At 42.0% G+C, this 20,262-nt stretch overlaps 1 long non-coding RNA gene across 1 annotated transcript; it reads right to left on the bottom strand.

Moving 5' to 3' along the window:
- Positions 1 to 5,956: 5,956 nt before the first annotated feature.
- On the bottom strand, positions 5,957 to 20,210 carry LOC132369707 (uncharacterized). The gene is made up of 3 exons (XR_009504464.1): positions 20,127 to 20,210; positions 8,700 to 8,771; positions 5,957 to 6,041 (listed from the first exon to the last, which is right to left on the bottom strand). It is a non-coding gene; the product is annotated as an uncharacterized LOC132369707 (long non-coding RNA).
- Positions 20,211 to 20,262: the final 52 nt, after the last annotated feature.

Raw genomic sequence — 20,262 nt, 5'->3', positions numbered from 1 at the left:
TCCTAGAGGAAGTGCGGTTTGGTACATCTTGGTCTTGTTAGGAAATTCATTATTTTAATGGACCGAAATCTCTGCCTTAGATATAATGTTGGAGCTTCGGGGGCTACAGGTAACTCCGGATGCGTGTGTGCTCTCTTCTACCTGACAGCTCCGTATGAAGAGAGCTATTATGACTCGTTTGTTCATTCATTCAATAAATATTGAGCACCTACAATGTGCAGGCACATCTTTTCTTCAGGATTTATGTTTAGACTGTTCTTTGAACTGTTTCTCATGTCACGGGGATTCTGGACCAGTACTGGTGTGCCTTCCTTAGAAGGACTCCACTGTGTCAAAGCATCACCTTTAAAATATGGCATCTGGAGCAAAGCATGATAACATCCATTCATATGTGTTAAACATGCCTTAAGTGTCCCATGTGCCAGGTGTAAGGGTAACAAGGATGGGTGAGAAAGTTTTGTGCTTAGAGGACTCACTGCCCAGAAGGAAGAGGCTGCCCTGTAAATAAGACAGTCCAGCATAGACAGCTACAGTGAAACCCAAATTGTAATAGGGAAGAACAAATTACTTTAACCTTCGTATTCTATTGCTTTTGCTACAAGTTAATCACTAAAGGGATGTTGCCTATAGCTTCAGGTATACATAATGGCTCATCTCTGAGAACCCTGCCTCCCATATGATGAGCGTTAAGCTAAAATACCTTTGTTTAGCCCACAGGAAACCTCCTGACCAGGTCCACCTGTAAATGGCTACAGGAAAAAAGAAGTTAACACATCCTGGAACCAGGACTTTACCCCCTCTCCTTTTAGTATTAAGGAAGCCTGAATTTAACTCAGGGAAGATGGTTCTTTGGGACACTAGTCCACCATCTTCTCAGCCTGCTGGCTTTTCAGATAAAGTCTCTACTCCTTGCCCCAGCAAACTGTCTCTCAATTTATTGACCTGTCATGTGGGGAGCAGTACGAGCTTGGACTTGGTAAGAAAATGAGGGAGCTGCCAGTTCTCCTTGGAGAGGGGAATCCTTGGAAATGCTTCCCACCAAGGGGAGGTAATTCAGAGTATGAGTGTGGACTTCTGACAGGCAGATGGAGCAAGGGGAGGGGGAGGGTATTTCTGGGAGAGTCAGCAGCCTGAGCAAAGGTAGGGAGGAATGAAACAGCCTAGTGAGTCCGTGGAACTGCAAAGGCTTTGATAGGTCAGGAGTGTGGGATATGAGATTGGGGTACAAAAGAGGTAGGTCAGAAAAGTAGGCAGGGTAGAGCCTTGAATGTCATACTGAGGAGCTTAGACTATTTTCCTACAAGGTGACAGGGAATCTCTAAAGTTTTTAAAGAAGAGGGACAACATGATGGGTTTACATATTAGAAAGACACTTTGAAGGTGTCAGACCCAGGGGTTGGACGTCTAGGAAACTGAGGCAGGAAGAACAGTTGGGAGATCAGATCATCTGGATAAGAGATGCAAAAGGATTCCATTAAGGCAATAGCTGTAAGGATGGAAAGAAGGGGATGGATTAAAGGCAGTGGGGACACGGGGACAAGCTGTGCTGTAAGACTTGGCTACTCAAAGTGATTCAGAAGACCCGTAACATCAGCATCACTTGGAAGAAAAGCAGGTTCTCGGGCCCCACCCCACACCTACTGGATCAGAATCCGCAGCTTAACAAGATCCCCCAGGTCATTCATTCATTCATAGGCACATTAAAGCTTGAGAAATACTGGTCTGGGTACCTGAGATTCAGTGGTGAAGACACAAGACAGCTGCACCTTCATGGAGTTCACACTTTTGCATGGGAGGCAGATCTGAAACAAGAATTCCATGGTCAACATTGGAGGATGATGGTGATAAGTGCTAGAAAGGGGACATATCAGGAACTTGGACATGCCCAGGGCTGGGGGGTTCAGGGGAGGTTTCCCTGTATAGGTTACAGTGAAAAGCCAGGGTGAACCAGGAGAAGCAAGTGGAACACATGTGTATACGTATGAGGGGGTGGGGTGGAGTCTCCCATCAGAGACCAGGCTGGAAGGGACACTGGGGCCTTGGAGGAATGAAAAGCGCTGGAGCAGCGTGTGAGGATAGAGGAGGTCCTGTGAGGTGGGGCTGGAGGTCAGGTGGGAGATGGGGTCAACTTGTCAATCATGCAGAGGATTCTGATTTTTATTGCAAGAAGAAACTAGGAGGAGAAAGCCCAGAGCAGTATCAGGAAGGTGGTACATAGGAGGAGAGCTGATAGTCTTCCCTGATGGTTCTGACCAAAGCCCATTCGTTCTTGGAGACTACTACTTTGGGCTCTTTAGTTCTGACTCCATTTAAGAAAGTTTTACAGAGCTCACACTCTGTATTAGGTCCTATGCAAGGCAAGGGAGGGGTATTTAATATTTAAGATGTGATTCCTGTCCTCAAGGATACCATAGTTTAGTAATGACGTTTTGCTTTGTTAAAGAAGCTTGCAGTCAGACCAAGAAGGACTTCCAGTTAATCATTCCCTAAGTCTTCCCATATAGGCTGCTTCTGAGCCAGTTTTCACTCTTTATGTTCTTATGTATATTTTTATACAAAATTTCACATTTTTTCTTGGTTTCAGGCCATCCTCCCAACCTGCGATATCTTTTTGAATCTTGCTTTGGTCATCAATTTTCTAACTCTCTCTCCCAACTTTATGCCACGTGCCAATCTGATGAATACGTCCTCTTTTTAAGAAAACTTAAGACCCTACATTAAAAATTGGTGACAGGTGTCAGAGGGACCTTAAGCCTCTTAGCACGGTAGTAACAGAGTTTCCCTTCTGGGTGATTATTGACTGATTAATCAGTACATCTTGGGCACCTTATAGTATTTTTTCCTGGGAAGAATCTCTCTATCTTGTAGCTAAAGTGCACTATTTATGGGAACCCACAGCACCTGTGAATACCTGTGTCACAGTATTTGTAACATTGCATTTTAATTTTGTTACCTCTCTGACCATCATCACGGGGCTGCTGTTTTACTCATCACCATATTCCCAACAGCGAGCACAGTGTATTGCATATGGTGGGCACTCAATACACACTTTATTCAGTGACTTAGCCTGCATAATTTTTTATGAATTTTCAGAAACAGCCAGGCTATTTGATACATTTCAAGGATTGAAATATAGAGTTTAGCCCTCCAGACCTTTCCCAGGTCTGTGGCCAGTTTAGCTCTACACGGGTCAGTAACAAGGCCTCACATTCATTCCCCAGAGTCGGCGCCACAGTATCATACCCTTTGCTTTCTGGAACATTTCCTGATATTTCATAAAAGTTTTTAGTGTCTTCAGTTTATCCTAGAGATTCTGCAAGTGATGCAGTGAAATCTGGAGAAAAGAGATGTGTAACCCCTTCTGCACATAACTAATCCCCCAATTTCATGGGCAGGGTATGTCAGCCCCATACTGAGAGTCAGATAGGTAACAAAATTAAAATGCGATGCCACACATACTGTGATGTGGGTATTCACAAGTGCTTATCTCTAGCTACAAGATAGGAAGACTCTAGGAAAAAAATACTGTATGGTGCCCAACATATTGGCTGGATTTTGCCAACAGAACTTTGGTTAACAGGTATACCAAATATAATGACAACCATGGTTTAATTTGGCAAAGGTCATTAATAACAACAATCAGGGACTTCCCTGGCGGTCCAGTGGCTAAGACTCTGCGCTTCCAAGGCAGGGGGCACGGGTTCGATCCCTGGTTGGGGAACTAGGATCCCACATGCTGTGAGGCCAAAAAAAAAATAAAAATAAAAAATAAAAAAATCCTTCTTTTTGATGTTAATCATCTAGACAAATTTATAGTTTTTCATATTATCCCTGCATGTTTCATATTTTCTTTTATTTATTTTTTGGCCTCATTGCACGGCTTGTGGGATCTTAGTTCCCCAACCAGGGATCGAACCCAGGGCCTGGCAATGAGAGTGCCAAGTCCTAACCACTGGACCACCAGCGAATTCCCGCACTTGTGTTTTTTAACCATGGGATACTACAGATAACTCATTTTTGAAATCTGCTTTCATTAATACCTTGCTACCTTGATTTTTTCTAATTGTACCTGAAATTCTGTCAGTTTGGCAAAAGTACTTGGTAACCTGTTGGTGGGAATGTAAATTGGTAAAGCCACTGTGGGTAACAGTATGGAGGTTTCTCAAAAAAACTACAAATAGAACTACCATATGACCTAGCATTTCATCTCCTGGGTATATATCCCCTACAAAAAACGAAAACACTAATTCGAAAAGTTACACGCACCCCAGTGTTCCTAGCAGCAGTATTTACAATTGCCAAGATATGAAAGCAACCTAGTCTCTATCAACAGATGAATGGAAAAAGAAGATGTGGTATACACACACACACACACACACACACACACACACACACACACACACACGAATATTACTCAACCATGAAAAAGAATGAAATTTTGCCATTTGCAGCAACATGGATAGACTTAGAGGGCATAATGCTAAGTGAAATAAATCAGAGAAAGACAAATACTGTATGATATCACTTATACATGGAATCTAAAAAATACAACAAACTAGTGAATATAACAAAAAAGAAGCAGACTCACAGATACAGAGAACAAACCAGTGGTTAGTGGTCGGGAGAGGGAGGTATTGAATACAAACTACTGGGTGTAAGATAGGCTACAAGGATGTATTGTACAACAGGGGAATATAGCCAATATTTTGTAATAACTCTAAATGGAATGTAACCTTTAAAAATGGTATAAGAAATTAAAAAAAATACTTGGTAACATTTATTGGGACTTTTCTACACCCCACATCCCAGTTCTGTAATATGGATTTCACAGGCATTATCTTATTTAATCCTCATTTATAAGAGGTATGTATATGAATATTCTTGACTTATTAAAAAAATGACATAAATGGGGAAGATTAAATTGCCTACACATTTATATTGCTTTCTGTCTTTCCTCCCAGGCTCCTGGTGTGTTGCAGACCTGAGGTTTGAATGAGGCCTGATTCCAGCACCCAGACTCTTAAGCCAGCACACACAATTCTGCAAAGGGCCCAGAGACTTAGAATGCTGTGCTAGAAGTGCCCTTTGAGACTGTCTAGCTTAGAACATGATGTACACTTATGGACCTGATTCTCTCTATCACTTTCTAGACAAAATGACCCTCCCAATGGAGAGTGACAGGCTGAGCAGGGGGATGGGTGGAATGGGAGAAGGAGGGTGACTCTAGCTCCTGGGATGCCAGGAGAGGACTTTGATGTCCAAAGCTCTGGAATTGGATGGATATCATACAAAATTCTAAGCCTACATTAATGTATTACTTCAGCAAGAAAATACTTGTTGAATAATTAAGTGAGGTTGGAATCTCATTTTAGCTTTGACTGCCATCAACTAGCTATGTGGCCAAGGATTTTTTTCCCAAACATTTACTGTCTTAACTGTGCATTTTTAAAGACATACATTTCAGGCAAAAGGATAGCAGGAGCGAAGGTGTGCTGTGTTCACAGAACAGAGAGGGGACATCTGGATGTCAGAACTGTCTAGGTTCACTCTGGAGTGTCCATGAGACCGATTCTATTTTTCAATATGAAAAATTATTTGTTACCTTAAAATAACCCAGAAAGATAAAAATCAATAAGTTTGTACTTTCACAGGCAGTGAAAACATGAACATCTGAGCAGTGTGAAACGAAGCCAGTTTCAGAGAGAGCATTTTGCTGAAATCGAGAGTGACGTGTGTGCATCAGTCACACACAGCAAGCGAGAGACAGGAGGATGGAGGGGGACACATGGTCCCACAATGTCCCCAGAGGGAAAAAGGCAACTCTTGGGAAAATGATAGAAGCATGTAAAGTCCATGAAATCAGCTATGTCAGTTGTGAAACGTAAGTCCTAGTGCTATGTGTTTGGGGGCTGCAGCCACAAAGATTGAGAGAGAAAATAAAAACTTACACTTTGGTGTCTGAGTCATCTGTGCCCCTCACTCCCACGTTCCCTCCTCCAACATTTTTGTCTCTTCAGCCTTTGTTGAAGGATTCTGTCTCACTGAAAAATAAGGATGGGGGAGGGAGAATTGTTTTCACCTGAGCAAACCAGGGGCTCCATGTTTTTTTTTTTTGCTCTGCTTATGTAAAAGGAACTTGGGGAAGCTGAACTATTTCAAATGGGTATGAAAAGTTCAAGAGAGAAAGGCTTTGGAGCAATGAATGTGATGAAAGAGAAATCTGTGCCAGGCAAGATGAAAGCCAAGCAAAGAGCAGTTAATCATCCCAGCTGGAGATCGACAAGAGAAATCTAGTGTCTCCTCAGAGATGAGGAGGAGCCCCACTTGCCAGGGCAAAAATGTCTCTGACATCTAAGCACCTGAGCTGGGTACTAAGCCTGCTATTTCTGCTCTGTCAAAGTCATTCTATTAAAAGTTAAAATAAGCCTGCAACTAGAGACTCTTACCCCTTATAGAAGCATTATGTAACGTATGCAAATGTGCATCTAAATTATTAGGCTTCTATTTTTTCCCCCTCAAAGCTGCACTTAATAAGTAAAAAGCTTGTGAAAGCCTAGAAATTTCTAAAATAAATGTGTACCTAAGAACACCTCTAAAGAAAACCTCTTGAGATCTAGCAAGAGGTTTAGAAGCAAAGGCTCTGTAGGGAGAGGGGGGATTGGTGGGTGCTGGCACTGGTTTAGCTCCTTACTCCTCACTGGCTCTTGCAAACCACTTAATTTCCCAGGACCAGAAGATGCTATGTCCAAGTGGGAAGGACTCAGAAATTAAGGTCAGAAAACCTGAGTTTGAGTCCCCCACCTTGTCATTTTTGAGCTATGTAGCTGGTAAAGAATTTAATATTTGGAGGCTTGTTTCCTTATCTACAAAATCGGGGAGGTAATAGTACCTCACTCATGGGATTGCTGTGAGGGACAAATAGATGATGCACATAAAAAGGGCTTTGCAATCTGTAAAAGGCAATAGACAAGTGAGCCCTCACTTCTCCTGGTTTTCTGTGCCTCACAGAATACTGGGAGAATAAATGAAAGCTAGAAAGGGTTTATTATAGAAAGTCCAAAGCACTACTTAACAATCATTATGGCAAGTAAGGACATACTTCAAATCTGTTGATAAAGGGAAACGTAAACTAGTCAGAAAGCCAGCCTCAACTGGGAGATATTTAAAACACCTTCCATCTACACTCAAAGGAAAATGGTGCTCTAGAGCGTGCTGGGGGTTGGGTGGCCTGGAGGAGACACTGCCACACAAAACGGGTTGCTAGATTATGGGGGAGGGGGAAGCACGCTATCATTTAAGAGGCGTAAGGTAACTGAAACGATCACACAAAAAGAAGACCTTCTAATTCCATTTGAGCTGTAATCTGATTTCACTGCTGGGTACACCGTCCCCTTCAGGACAATCTGAATGAAGTCAGTGTCGAGGACGGTGCGGCAGAAGTTTTCCACCCAGCAACAGGATGACGTCAGCGGCCAGGAGAACCGCCAATCAGCAGGCAGAATGAATCAGAGCGCGCTGGGATTCTGCTCAACGGTCTCCTAGCAAAGCAAGCTCAGCTCTGAAGTGCAGAGGCTCTTTGCACTTCCTCTGCACTTGAAGCTGAGACTCAATGGCTCCTCAGCTGAAAGGGTACCAATGGGCGTGCAAGCAGTTAAGATTATTCGCGTTCAAACAGCCAGTCCCATGGGTAATAAGAGTCATAGCTATGCTCTCCGGCGAATACTTTTTGGCAATTAAAAATGCAGCATTAATAAATATTTTAAAGGCTTGATTTATATGTCGTGCCTTATAACTGTTTGAAACCTGTTTCGTTTCATGCATTATGTGCTGCCGGGCAGCTCTGGGGCCCATGAGCTACATATGAAGTTCAATACTGTACCTTATAGAGTTTGAACTTGCTTCTGATTTTTCAAGTCTCCTCTCTAATGACGGGCAGACTGGAAGTCAACAGCTGTTTCATTTCTGGGTCAAAAGCTCCAGTTCTCTAATTGCACTAAAATGTGTTTTGTGTATGCTTTAAAAATAAGTGGGAAGGTTATGAGGTGACTTGCAGAAGTCGGCTCACGCTGGTGAGGGTAGAGCTTTGTGGTACTGCTGAGAACATGCAGTTATCTTCTGGCATTTTGTTAGTTTTTCTGACCTTAGTATACAGTGACAGCAGACCCGGAAAAGGGCGCAAAAGGTTAAACCTACTCACGCAGCATCCCATCTCTTTCTTACCCTTCCCAGGTGGGCTCCTCACCTACCCAGCCTGCACTGCGGGAGGACAATGGGCAATAAGGCCAGAGGCATCTCTCCTGCGAGTGGTGGAAACATCTTTCCAAAAGCAAAACATATGTAACAAAGAGGGAGTGCTTTTCCACCTGGTCTCCTTCAGTGTCATAGGTCTCAGGAAGCACCGCGGACTAGGATTTTATAAGCCCAGACTTGCCGTAACCTCTCTCTCCTTCGACAGCTTGGTTCTTGGACGAATGCCTCTTTTTTTCCTCATTACTGAAATGACGACAGAGTTGAGAAAAGCTAGCTGATTAGGGCTAATTAGGGCCAAGCCATTTTGAAATATTGAGAAGACTGACTTTGGGAATTTATTTCAGAGAAAAGCAGACCTAACATGTTCAAAGGGTGGTTCTGCTGGAGGAAAGCATACGGGTTCTGGAGATCAGATTCACCCAAGTTTGAATCCCGGTTCCACTACTTACTAGCTCTGCCCCTTGCGGTCAAATCTCCATTCCACGGGTGCAGACTGGGGCAATGCTTAGCTTCAAGGATGGCTGTGAAGATACAGAGGAACAATCTCTCACTGAGCACAGGCAGGCGCGTTGTAGCTACTCAATAATTCATAGACCCACCGCCCCCTTTACACTGGAAATAAACAACTTGTTGGCAAATAGAAATCCCAGAGGGACCCGCTTTCACAAATACCGAAGGGTTTGTAATTAGCATGAAAAAGGATTGCTTCCAAGCCTTGAAAGCGGGTCGTCCTTTACAGGCTCTTAGGCGTACTTGGGAAGCCTTGTTTACACTCTAGCATTAATTTGCTCAGCAAATCCTTACTGCTAGGACGAAATTAAATTTCAGCTCAGGCTCTGTTTGAATGACCCCAAACTCCAAATGAAGGTGGCTTTATTGTGATCTAAGTTTCACTTTTCTGGAAGCCTTGAGATGAATGCGGTGGGCTTTCTCTAAAGCCCTGGCACTCTTGACAAGAAAGATGGAACTATCAAGTATCTGAACCCATCCTGTTCATCCCCTTCTTCATCAAAACATCCCTGAAGAGGACATGCTTCTTGTGCTCAGAATTTAGAAAAGCGTTCTGCGACTGGGACAGACTGGGAGTCTGAGGGGATGTGAAAGCCCCAGGGCAGATTAGAGGTCAGAGCAGCTGTGGTGCCCGGAGGAGAAGACAGGAGGAAGTCGGGGTGGGGGGGTGTACTTCCTGGGCGAGACCAAATTAGCTATTTTAGACTCCTTGGTTCCTCTTTAGTCAGCAGTCAAGAAGATTACAGAAATGGTAACGTTCTATTATTTCAACAGGGCCTTTCTCTTGAAATATGCATTTGCTGTCTAAGATATAATGTCTTAGATTCTCTGTTCACTCAAGACTTATTGCAGAAGGTATTGAGAAGATACCTTCTTCCCACTTTACAGAGAGATAAACTGAGAGCTTGTGAGCAAAGCTCAGGGATTTGTGAAAGATCAGCCCGTATTAGGACAGCAGAATGGAGATACTGAGTAGGGATACAATGAAACAGAAATCTGAGATCTCCTGACCTGCCTCCCTTATTACAATCATTTCAAATCCAAGCAGAGAAGTTAGAAATGGGTAAAATTGCAACAGCACTTTAACCAAGAGCCCAGACCTGCTTGTTTTTGATTGATTGGACCTCTGTATATAGGCCCTAGCAGATCCTTTCCTGTATTTAGGCAAGGTGAAGCCAATTTATTCCAAGAGAGTGCCATTTTGTGTCAGGACAATTTGATATGGTGTTATAGGTTGAATTGTGTCCCTCCTCCAAAATATGTTGATGTCCTAACCCCCAGTACCTCAGAATGCAACCTTATTTGGGCATAGGTTCATTACAGATGTAATTAGTTAAATTAAGTGAAGTCATACTGGAGTAGAGCTTGTCCCTTATCAAATATAACTGGTGTCCTTCCAAGATAATGATGGTGTGAAGATAGACATGTACAGGGAGAATGCAGTTTGAAGACAGAGGATTGGATGCTTCATCCACAAGCCAAGAAACACTAAAGATTGCCAGGAAACCACATTCTCCTACAGGTTTCAGAGGAAGCACGGCCAGCCCTGCTGACACCTTGATTTCAGTCAGACTTTAGCCTCCAGAAAAGCGAGGTGATAAATTTGTTGTTTTAAGGCACCTGGTTTGAGGTACAGCAGCCCGAAGAAACTAATACATATGGCATTAACCAAAATTACTGATGTCACTTCAGACTGGATAAAGCTGGCAGCTGTATGCTTGGGCAAATTATTGACCTTCCTGGAAGAATGTTTTCTGATCCGTGAAACAGAGATGGAGTAGGTGATTCAAAAGGACTCTAACATCCTTTGAGAATAGGCAGTTATTTCCCAATATGTGATAGTTTTTCTTCCTCTGATCTAGTTCTTGAATCCCTCCCCATCTCTCTCTCTCTGCACTTGCCCATGTCTTAGGTCAGGGCCCAGTCATTTCTTGCTTGGAAAATTGGAAAACGGTTCTCCCCAGCCTATACATAACACAAGTGCCTGAGGGGTGTTTGTAGACACGGATCCAGTAACATCATTCCTCTGCACACACCTTCTACAGCCTGACATTGCCTACAGAATACTGTGGAAACTTCCTTAGCTTGGCATGAGGCTCTTCATATCGAGACCAAACCTCTCCCTTCAGGCTGCCTCCCACCGACTCCCGCCAGGTTCCCCTCACCCTGCGTTTCATATATTCTAGCCAACCTACCATACTGTCTCCCAAACAAGCCATGGACTTCCCTTTCCTAAAGTCCTGCACCCATCTACTCCCAGGAGACTTCCCACCTACCGATTGATTCCCCGCAGCACCATGAGCAATTTGAAGGCAGGAACTGTACCTTATTCACTGTTTTTCTCCATTACCTTGCACTTCCCTGAGCATAGAGCATACAGTAAGAGCTTGATAAGTATGAGTTGAAGGAAGGAATCTCTTATTCCTCCAAACCCATTTCAATGGTTTTTTTCCCTTATAACTATCTGAATTAGGTGTTCCCTCCAAGCTCCTGCGGCACTCTGTCATGATTTTATTATATCCTTTCTCCCATCTGTGAATCCACTTGGTACATGGTACTAAATGAATGTTTGTGAAGTAGGTGGACAAAGACCTAATGGACACATTATTACTATAAATGTGTGTAGGTATTGTTGTTGTTTAGTGTGAAACTCTGAACCATTTGCTGTAAGTGGAAAATTTTAACCCCAATTTGATTGACTTCTCTTGTTTCATCAGATCGTGGCCCTGGCGCTTAGTTCAGATGGTCTACACATGTGCCAAGGGTTGGTTTCCTATAGAGCCCTGCCCTCCTTTGGGGTCAGGCGCAGCTAGCTCCCAAACCCCAGGTGGCACTGGGAAACTGCAGAGCAGGGACTCCCCCTCCATTACTAGGGTCCCAGGGTGAAAGAGTGTGGAGGGGTTGGCACAAGCTCATGGTGAGGGTCAGCAGCTTGACCTGAGGGCAGTGGCCAAGAGCTGGGGAGTAACTAGAAACGAGCTCCACACAATGTGGATCTCTCCTTTGGGATGCCCGCCCTCAACTTCTCCTTCTCTATGGCTAAGTTTGGCCAAACAAGACCCTGGGTGGGTGCGAGGAAGTGACACACACCCTCCTCTTCAGGCAGCTGTTCACAGCAAAGGAGCCCAGTGCAAAGCATCAGTTGCTGGGCTGAGTTTACCCACAGGTCAGGAGAATCATCTTTTGAATTGTAATAATTGTAGTGATAATGACCATGTACTGGACACTTACTGTGTACCAAGTTCTCTCTCTCTCTGTCTTTATATATATATATATATACACACACACACATACTACATATAAAATAAATATAAAAATATAAAATATATATACTATATAAAATATATACTGTGTATAGTATAAAATATAGGTAGTATTAAAATATATATGTGTATATATACAAAATAAAATAAATACAATAGAATACATATATACAATATGATATAAAGTGAATATATATGATATTGCATGTCTCTATATATGATTAAAGTGAATTCCAATAACTCTGCAAGGTACATATTGTTATCCCCATTTTCCAGATGTGGACATTGAGGCAATGTGCCCAAGGTTACACAGCTAGTGAGTGGCAAAGACAGGAATTTAAGTCAGGTCTGTTTGACTTAACAGACTTTGCCTTTGACCACTAAAATACTGCTTTCCCAGTCCATTGTAGTCTATCAGATTAATAAATAAATTAATTACATAACTAAACAATGTTTATTTAAGACCTACTATGTGCCAGTTACAGTTGAGGTTCTGGGAGTAATGTGGCAAACAAGGCAAAGCCCCTGCCCTTCTGGAGCTTACGGTTTAGAGAAGGGAGATACACAATAAAAACATAAGCAAATAATTTTAGCTAATGATAAGTGCTATGAAGAAAATAAAACCATAAAGCGTAGAGAGTGTGAGTGGCAGCCTCGGAGACAGTCCTCAACAATCTCCACCTTCTGATTTTCATGCCCTTGTGTGACCACTTGAGTGTGAGCTAGACCTAATTACTTCTAACTGATGGAATATGGCAAAGGTAAATGGACATCATTTCTGACAATAGATTGTGAAAATCTTTTTAAAGTACTTTGAAATACTTTATGCATCTAAGATTCAGTGAAATGCACATGTTCCATTAAGTGACGTGACTATGCTAATTTATGCTATTATATTAAGTAACAATTAACCTTAGAGACAAAACTAGGATTTAAAAACTATTTTGTAGAAAGAAGAACTCCAACTATTAATACAGTTAACTTCCTTCAGCCAGGAGACCAACAGATTTTATACCTCTGCCCAAATTTGTTTACTATCCCTGCCCAGGTAATTCTAAGCCCTCAGTTCATACAGTAGGCCCATTTTTGATATTCTCCAGTAACCCGGATTTCTGAGAGCTGGATGCATCAAAAGCCTGACCTTGACTTTTATGGGTACTAAAAGGCAACATTAAGGCTTTCAGGCAGTATTTTTGCATTTTCTCAAGCTATAAAGAAATATGAAATGGGAAATTTCTTCAATTAGACTAGGCCTGAACAATAATTTAAAAATCAAACATTTATGAATAATAAATACACCAAAAAGTATAACCTCACTCAAAATCAAAGAAATACAAAGGCAACAATGAAACATAATTGTCATCTTTCAAACTGGAAAATATGTTTCTTAATCCATATAGGATTCAGTGAAATGCAAACTCTTAAACAGCTCACAAAGCATAAATAACTAGAACAACCTTTCAAATGAAGCACTGAGCCACATGTCAAGATTCTTAACCATATTCCTCCCCTTTGACCCAGTAACACCATAGTATCCTCAGGCCCTGCAGCTGGCACATTGTAGATACTTAGTATTTGTGGAACTAATTAGTTAAGCAAATCTGATATAATCTTAACAAAGCCTAAGAAAGTAATATCAGTTATAAAAATGTACAAAGATGCTTATTGAAGCATTTATTTAATTAGGAAAATGGAAACAGTCTGAATGCTTAAAACAGAGGTTTGATTAAATAAGCCATAGAATATCCAATTGGTGGAATATTTTTCTGCCCTCAAAATGAGAGGGCATTCTTCTTCAGAAGAATTTTTAGTAACAAGGTACAAAATGGACAAAGATCAAGAAACTAAACTGGGTATACCATGATCCTCAATAGGCATATCTAGAAGGCAAAGCTAAAGCTCTACATAGGAAAAAATAATTGACCACAAAATACTCCAAAGTGTAAACAGGGGTTACTTCATAAGTGACTTGTTTTCTTTTTTGTCTCTTCTGTATTTAAACATTTTTCTACAATGACCTTGATTTACATTTATAGTTAGGAAAATAGCAATACAAACATTTTAACAATAATTTTTCAAATCTAAACCTACAAAATTGAGACCACTAAACTATGACTATGCATTGAACCAAAAGTTGACAGTAAAACAAAAAGATGAGCAAACAACAAAACACTTTTGGCTTTCCCCAAATATTAAAATAGTGCTAGTTTTTCTTCCTTTATTACTTTTAAACCAGGTAAATCAATCTGGGTAAGCATAGAAGGAAGCCATGTGGAATAGTGGTGATGAGCATATTCTCCAGACCTGGGCTTTTTCAGTTTATTCCTGGGCTCTGACACTTACTAGCTGGATGACATTTGGCAAATTAATTAACCTCTTGGAGTTTCATCTGCAAAATGGGAATATTAATAGTATCTGCCTCATAGGGTAACTGTGTATATTAAATGAGAATAATATATGTAAAGCACTTAGAACCACATCTGGCAAATACTGAGTGTCCTTGTGTTTGCTGTTGCCATAGCATGACTTCTACCCAAGCAGAGCTCTGTTTAGTGTCAAAGGTTTGAAATCCAAACACTGTACCCTCCCAATCCAAGAGGAGAAGCTTGATGGTAAGGTTTCTGTATTATTTGGATGTCCATGTGTCCATGATTTATGGAATAAATGACAAAGATGATGAATTGAAGAATTTAGGTGAACTGAACCTTAAATGTCATGGCCTTTTAAAGCAAGCATTTTGAAGTGTACTTTATTATGGGCACTCGGAGTTCTCTTGCTTTTAAATTGTCCAAAATACCATCAAGCTCTCAATTCACAGAGGGGTTCTCTCAACTTTAATGGAGAAGCAGAAAAAGCTCAGGAGTTTCAGTCCCTGGGAAGTAGAAGAGTTTCTTGCTCTGGACACTGAGTAGACATTTGAGGTCTAGAGCAGATTCTTTCTCCACCAGGAAGTCTCATTTTGCCTGCTCAGCAAGACAAATTCCTTTCTCTTCTAAAGTCCCTGGGCCCTTTTTCCAGAACCCCTTGGGGACTGTCTCTACTTCTGTCTTGTGTTATTATGTGTGTCCACATAGATCTTAAATTTCATGTTTTACTCTTCCCAATATCACCCAACTCTACCTAGCATAGTAGAACCTCAAATATTTTTGAATGATTTAAATAATAAATGGCTAGATATTTAGAGCTGGGAAAAGATTAAGATGCCATTTTAGAGCTGAAGATCTGGAGGTATGGAGATAAGAGCCATAATCTGCAGTCAAAAGGACCTCGGGTTCTAATCAGGCTTTAATACTCACAAGCTGTGTGATCTTGGGGAACTTTCTAACCTTTCTAATAGCCGTTGTCCTTATCTGTCACCAGGAGGATAATAATATCTATCTCAAAGAACCAATAAGAGGGTAGAAAGAGACAATTAACTTGCAAGTGGTTGTCACTCAGTTACACAGGCGAAAAACATGCTCAAAGCCACTAGCTTGGTAGCTGCTAAAGCCACTGCCCTGCACTCTCTTATTCCTCTTTCTCTGATCAACTTTTAGCTTTTGCCCAAATACCGTGGCTGTGATATGAGGATCCCTTATAGGGGAAGAGTGAGGAGAGGCAGTAACATTTCTTGAGAGTCTGCTCTGTACCCGGGACCTGCGCCCTGAGCTTTACCTACAGTTCTTGAAGCTACTTGATGGCAAAGCCTGTGGAAATGGGTGAAAAAGTCAAATGAGCTGACATTACATTATCGTGTTTCAAGCACTCTTGAGTGTTTTCTTGAGATCTTGCTCACTTCATTCTCCCTTATTTGGACTCTGCGATATCTGGAGATAGATCAGATCACTGGACTGAAAACCTCTGGAAGATGAGAGTAACATTCACTGATGTGGGATAATTGGAACTTCTGGTTACTTGAAACTCCCTCCATTATGAAGTTCAACTAACTTACAGTCTTCCTGTGAATCCTGCAGCTATTTCAAGCAGCACAACAACCTGGCCATTGTGAGATAATGTGCCACTGCTAACTTCCCAGCAAGTAGAGTAACTCAGCACTTGCCTCTGGCCCGTCAATGACTTTAAAATTATAGAACCCCTACCCCATACCCCCTTCTCCAAATAACAAGGAGTTTCAAGAGAAGAGTGTACCCCAGATCTAATCTAACTCTTTCCATTTATGTTTTACAGAAAAGTGCAACCCAGCCAAGTGGATTTTCTTTTTGGAAGAAGAGGAACAACAGTGAGGACCTACCGTGTACCAAGACTCTGTTGGGTGCTCTGTCATGTTATTCCATTTTTTCTTCTCAACAGTGGGACCAAATAATATTATCCTCACTTTATAGCAACTGTAAAGCAGTTCATTTACTTGCATGATGCCACACACAACACAGGTCTTAACTAGCAGAGCCAGGAATTAAACTCTCTTTTTTAGTTTTTTTAAACCGGCAAGCTCAGTGTTCTTTTGGCCACACAATACATCTTACCTTAAATTATTTTCAGAGTGATTCAAAAAATCATTTACTCATTCATTTATTCAACAAACATTTATCGAATGAGGGGTGTGTTCCAGACATAGTCAGTGGAGATAATAAATTTGAAAGACCGTTGTTCTCCACCGGGGGCTGGCTCCGCAACGCCTTATGTTAAGGACTGCATGAATCTGCCTGTAAGGTCAACTGATTCTGTTTGGATCTGCTTCCCACAGGGATGGTATTGGATAGAATCGTAACAAATCCCAATAGGGGCATCTTATGTTGAAATCATGAGAGCTTTAGAAGGTGATTTATAAATTAATCATTGACAATGTGTGGAGAATGGACACGTTGTGAGTAGTTTGCCATGTTGGGTGGATGGGGGTGGCAATCCTGCCAAGGGGTTAAGCTGTTGCTGCCTGTGACACGGTGAACCCCAGGTTAACAATGGCTGCTGTCCCAACACATGATCTTTGGAGAAAGGAACCACTGGACTCATGTTTTTCTAAATGTAGCAATTGAACTTGTTGAAATTTATGGAGAAAATGTTTCCAGTTGATAATGTATATCAGAAAGGGCATGCAAAGTTTTGGCAACGAAGGCTGGTTTCAGGGAAACTTTGCCTAGTAGAAGACCAACAAATGCAAACTGTAGGTCATGTGGTTTATGGCATTGAGACTCTTGTTGCTAAGGTTGAAGGTTGATACAACACAGTGGTTGAGAGATAGTCTGTGTGGAGTCAGGTAGAGTGGGGTTCTAATCTCAGCGTTTTCATTCCCTTACGCTCTTGTGCTTGGGTAGGCTATTTAGCCTTCAGGGGCTATGGTTTCCTCAAATGGATTACTAGTTCTTGTTTCTTAGCATTGTTGTGACGATAAAATGAAATATTTTCTGTGAAGCACTAAGCAGAGTTCCCAGCAAATACTAAACAATAGAAGGTAGTAATTTAAATCAAATATTAGTCGATGGGAAAATCAGGATAGGAATAACAAAGAGAGTAGATATTTGCAATAGTTTCTTGTCTTGTGATAACATCAAGGTTTTTTGGTTGTTGTTGTTTGTTGTTCTTTTTTAACATCTCTTGCCTTTACTTTTTAAACAATTCTGGAATTTATTCATACAAAATGTGAACTCCCAAGAACAGGGGCTTTGCCTATCTAATCACCTCTGTATCCTCTACATCTAGAACAGTGCCTGGTCCATAGTGGGCAGTCAGTAAATATTTGTGGAATGAATGAATTCACTCAATCAATCACTCAAACTTTAGTGTCCACTGTTAAGTTCTATACATGTCATGGGAGACACCAAGACTAGTAATGATGATTTCTCTCCCTAGCGTATTACACTGAATTAGGGGAGAGAAATGTATACATGGAGAAATGATACTCCAAGTAATTCTTTGAAGAAGATGAGGACTTTAAGCTGAGAATTCAGAGGAGGAAGGGGGAGTGGTATTTGAACAGAGCTTAAATCAAATAGGAAGAATATTGACAAGCAGAGATAACAGGGTTAGGGAGGAGAGGAGGGAACAGAGACGGTATTCCAGAAGTGAAACAGCGCAAGCCAAGGTCTGGAGGTAGCAAAGAACCAGGTATGTTTGGGGACAAGGAGAAGTACAATTTTACTCACAAACAGAAGACTGGAAGGGAACTTAAGGACAGGGGCTGTTTCCGGAACACTTTGCACAGAGCCCAGAAACCCATCCTAGGTTCAGTAAACAAGCTATGAGTCACCTCAATGGAGGGCTGTGAAAGAGAGCATCCCCAAGGCCCAGTGAGAAGGTTCCACGCTGTGGAATTAGCTACAGACAGGGATGAAGCATGGGATTGATTAGCCTGTTGTTTCCAAACTCACCCACCAGCAGTTTATGGGAGGATTTCACCAAATTCTAGGAAATTAAGACTTTGGAACCCTGAGTTTATTGGCTTGGAACTAACCTGTCTCTGCATTTGGACTCTACATAAAGAATACTGGTACTTCCATTACATGAATCCACTTGTTTGGAAGGGCACACACAGTCCTGAAGCACATCTGTATAACGCAGAGCTGTGTCTAGCAGGTGGTTCATCCCCACCCACACCGCCTCACCTAGGCAGTTAGAGCTGCTAGAAATCCTGTCTAAATTCTGCACCACCAAAGAAGACACAGAACTGAGCTGCAGTGGACAAACTTCAGATTTTCTTCGTGTCCAAGATTTCTCTATAAGATCAATCCCCAGATGATCCACTCCTGCCTGGATTAGTGGAGGACATAGTGTATGCTTTATTGAGCATGTGCTATGTGCCAATCACTGCATCATCTCATTGAATTTAATCTCCCCAACAACCCATCGACATGACTTTTATTATCTCCACTATGGTATAGCTGAGAAACTAAGGTTCTGTGGGGTTAGATTGCTGAAATAGTAAAACACAGAGCTCGGCCTCAAAGCCAGGTCTGTTTGTTGAGTTAATTGCATTTCATTGCAATCATAGAACATTTTTTTAAATTAAAGAAATTTTTCTTTGATGGGTCCAAAGAGCTGAGGGGAAAATGCAAAACTTCCCAGAACTGGGGTTGATTTAGCAGGGTGGGAGGGTGAGTTTCAGAATGCATAAGAGGCAGAAGTCAAAGGTCAGCAAGTGGAGTGGAGATAATTACAAAACTAACAGCTCCTGCTTTTTCTCGTAAGGCGACAATAGCTTCCATCCTTCACAGTTAACGAAGGTGGTTGCTTTAGACTGGAGTCATGGGCTCCTTGTCAAGGAGCAGGTGTTTTGAATAAAATACACACAGTGCATCAGCCCCATGTCCGTGCCCGCAGGGGCAAGACTGCCAGGCCTCCCTGAGGTACAGCTGTGCTTGAATCTTGGGCACCCACCTTGAGCAGGACTCTGCTGTCATTTGAATGAATTATTCTGCCTGGGGATTTGCAGGCACCAGACATAAACCTTGTGCATGACCTGGGAGCTTAGTTTCCCTTGCCACACCCAGCCTGGTTTACTTCCCCGAGTCAGCTCTGCACCCCAGCCTAGAACCGCAGTCACCACTGGAGTTGAGGGAAGGGAAGGGAGTTGTTCCTGTGAATTCCGAAGCTCCCAGGGCAACAGGCAATCCAGAAGAAAACTGAGACGGCAAAATGGAGTTAGCAGTTCCCAGATTCCCCCTTTGGAATGAAGTCAACATTGTGGACTGGAGTGGAGGCAAACTCCTCCACTCTGACAAAGAGAAATTTCCGTACTGCCTTCCATTGTGATACTGAAATTTAAGCTTGCCTCTAAAACTTCCTGAGTGCTCAGTCCTATCTGCTCTACAAACCCCAGGCTCTTAATAATGTAAATTTCTTCCAAAGACTCCTGTCACTATTTGGCCTGAAAATTGGAAGGGGGAGAAGCAGAAGATTCTCCTAGACAATTAAAATGAATTGTGAGGGTGGAAGGGAAGTGGCTCAAAATGCAGACCCTGCTCGGCAATACTTACAAGAGCAAAGCAAAGCAAAACAGAAACCAGATCTGCGACTAATCTGCCAGCTGAGAGATGCCTCACTAGGATAAACAATTGGATAAGTATTCAGACGCCTAGGTACATCCAGGAATGGCAATCTGTTCATCATTCCCCTATCCAAAATGACTTTCCTTTGTTCTTAGGAGATAGATGGATATTTTTTACATACCTGCAAGACCCCCAGTCTGGGCCTGTCCTCTCCATCACTGGGCTGTGGTCATATTGGCTTCATCTCAGTTCCTGGAACATACCAGCACCATGTGCCACGTCATCACAGCCTTAAGCTTGCACATGCTGTTCTCTCT

The sequence above is a fragment of the Balaenoptera ricei genome, chromosome 8 (assembly GCF_028023285.1).
Source record: "Balaenoptera ricei isolate mBalRic1 chromosome 8, mBalRic1.hap2, whole genome shotgun sequence".
Lineage (NCBI taxonomy): Eukaryota > Metazoa > Chordata > Mammalia > Artiodactyla > Balaenopteridae > Balaenoptera > Balaenoptera ricei.
Note: the sequence above shows the minus strand (reverse complement) of the source record. Positions and strands in the feature narration are given on the sequence as shown.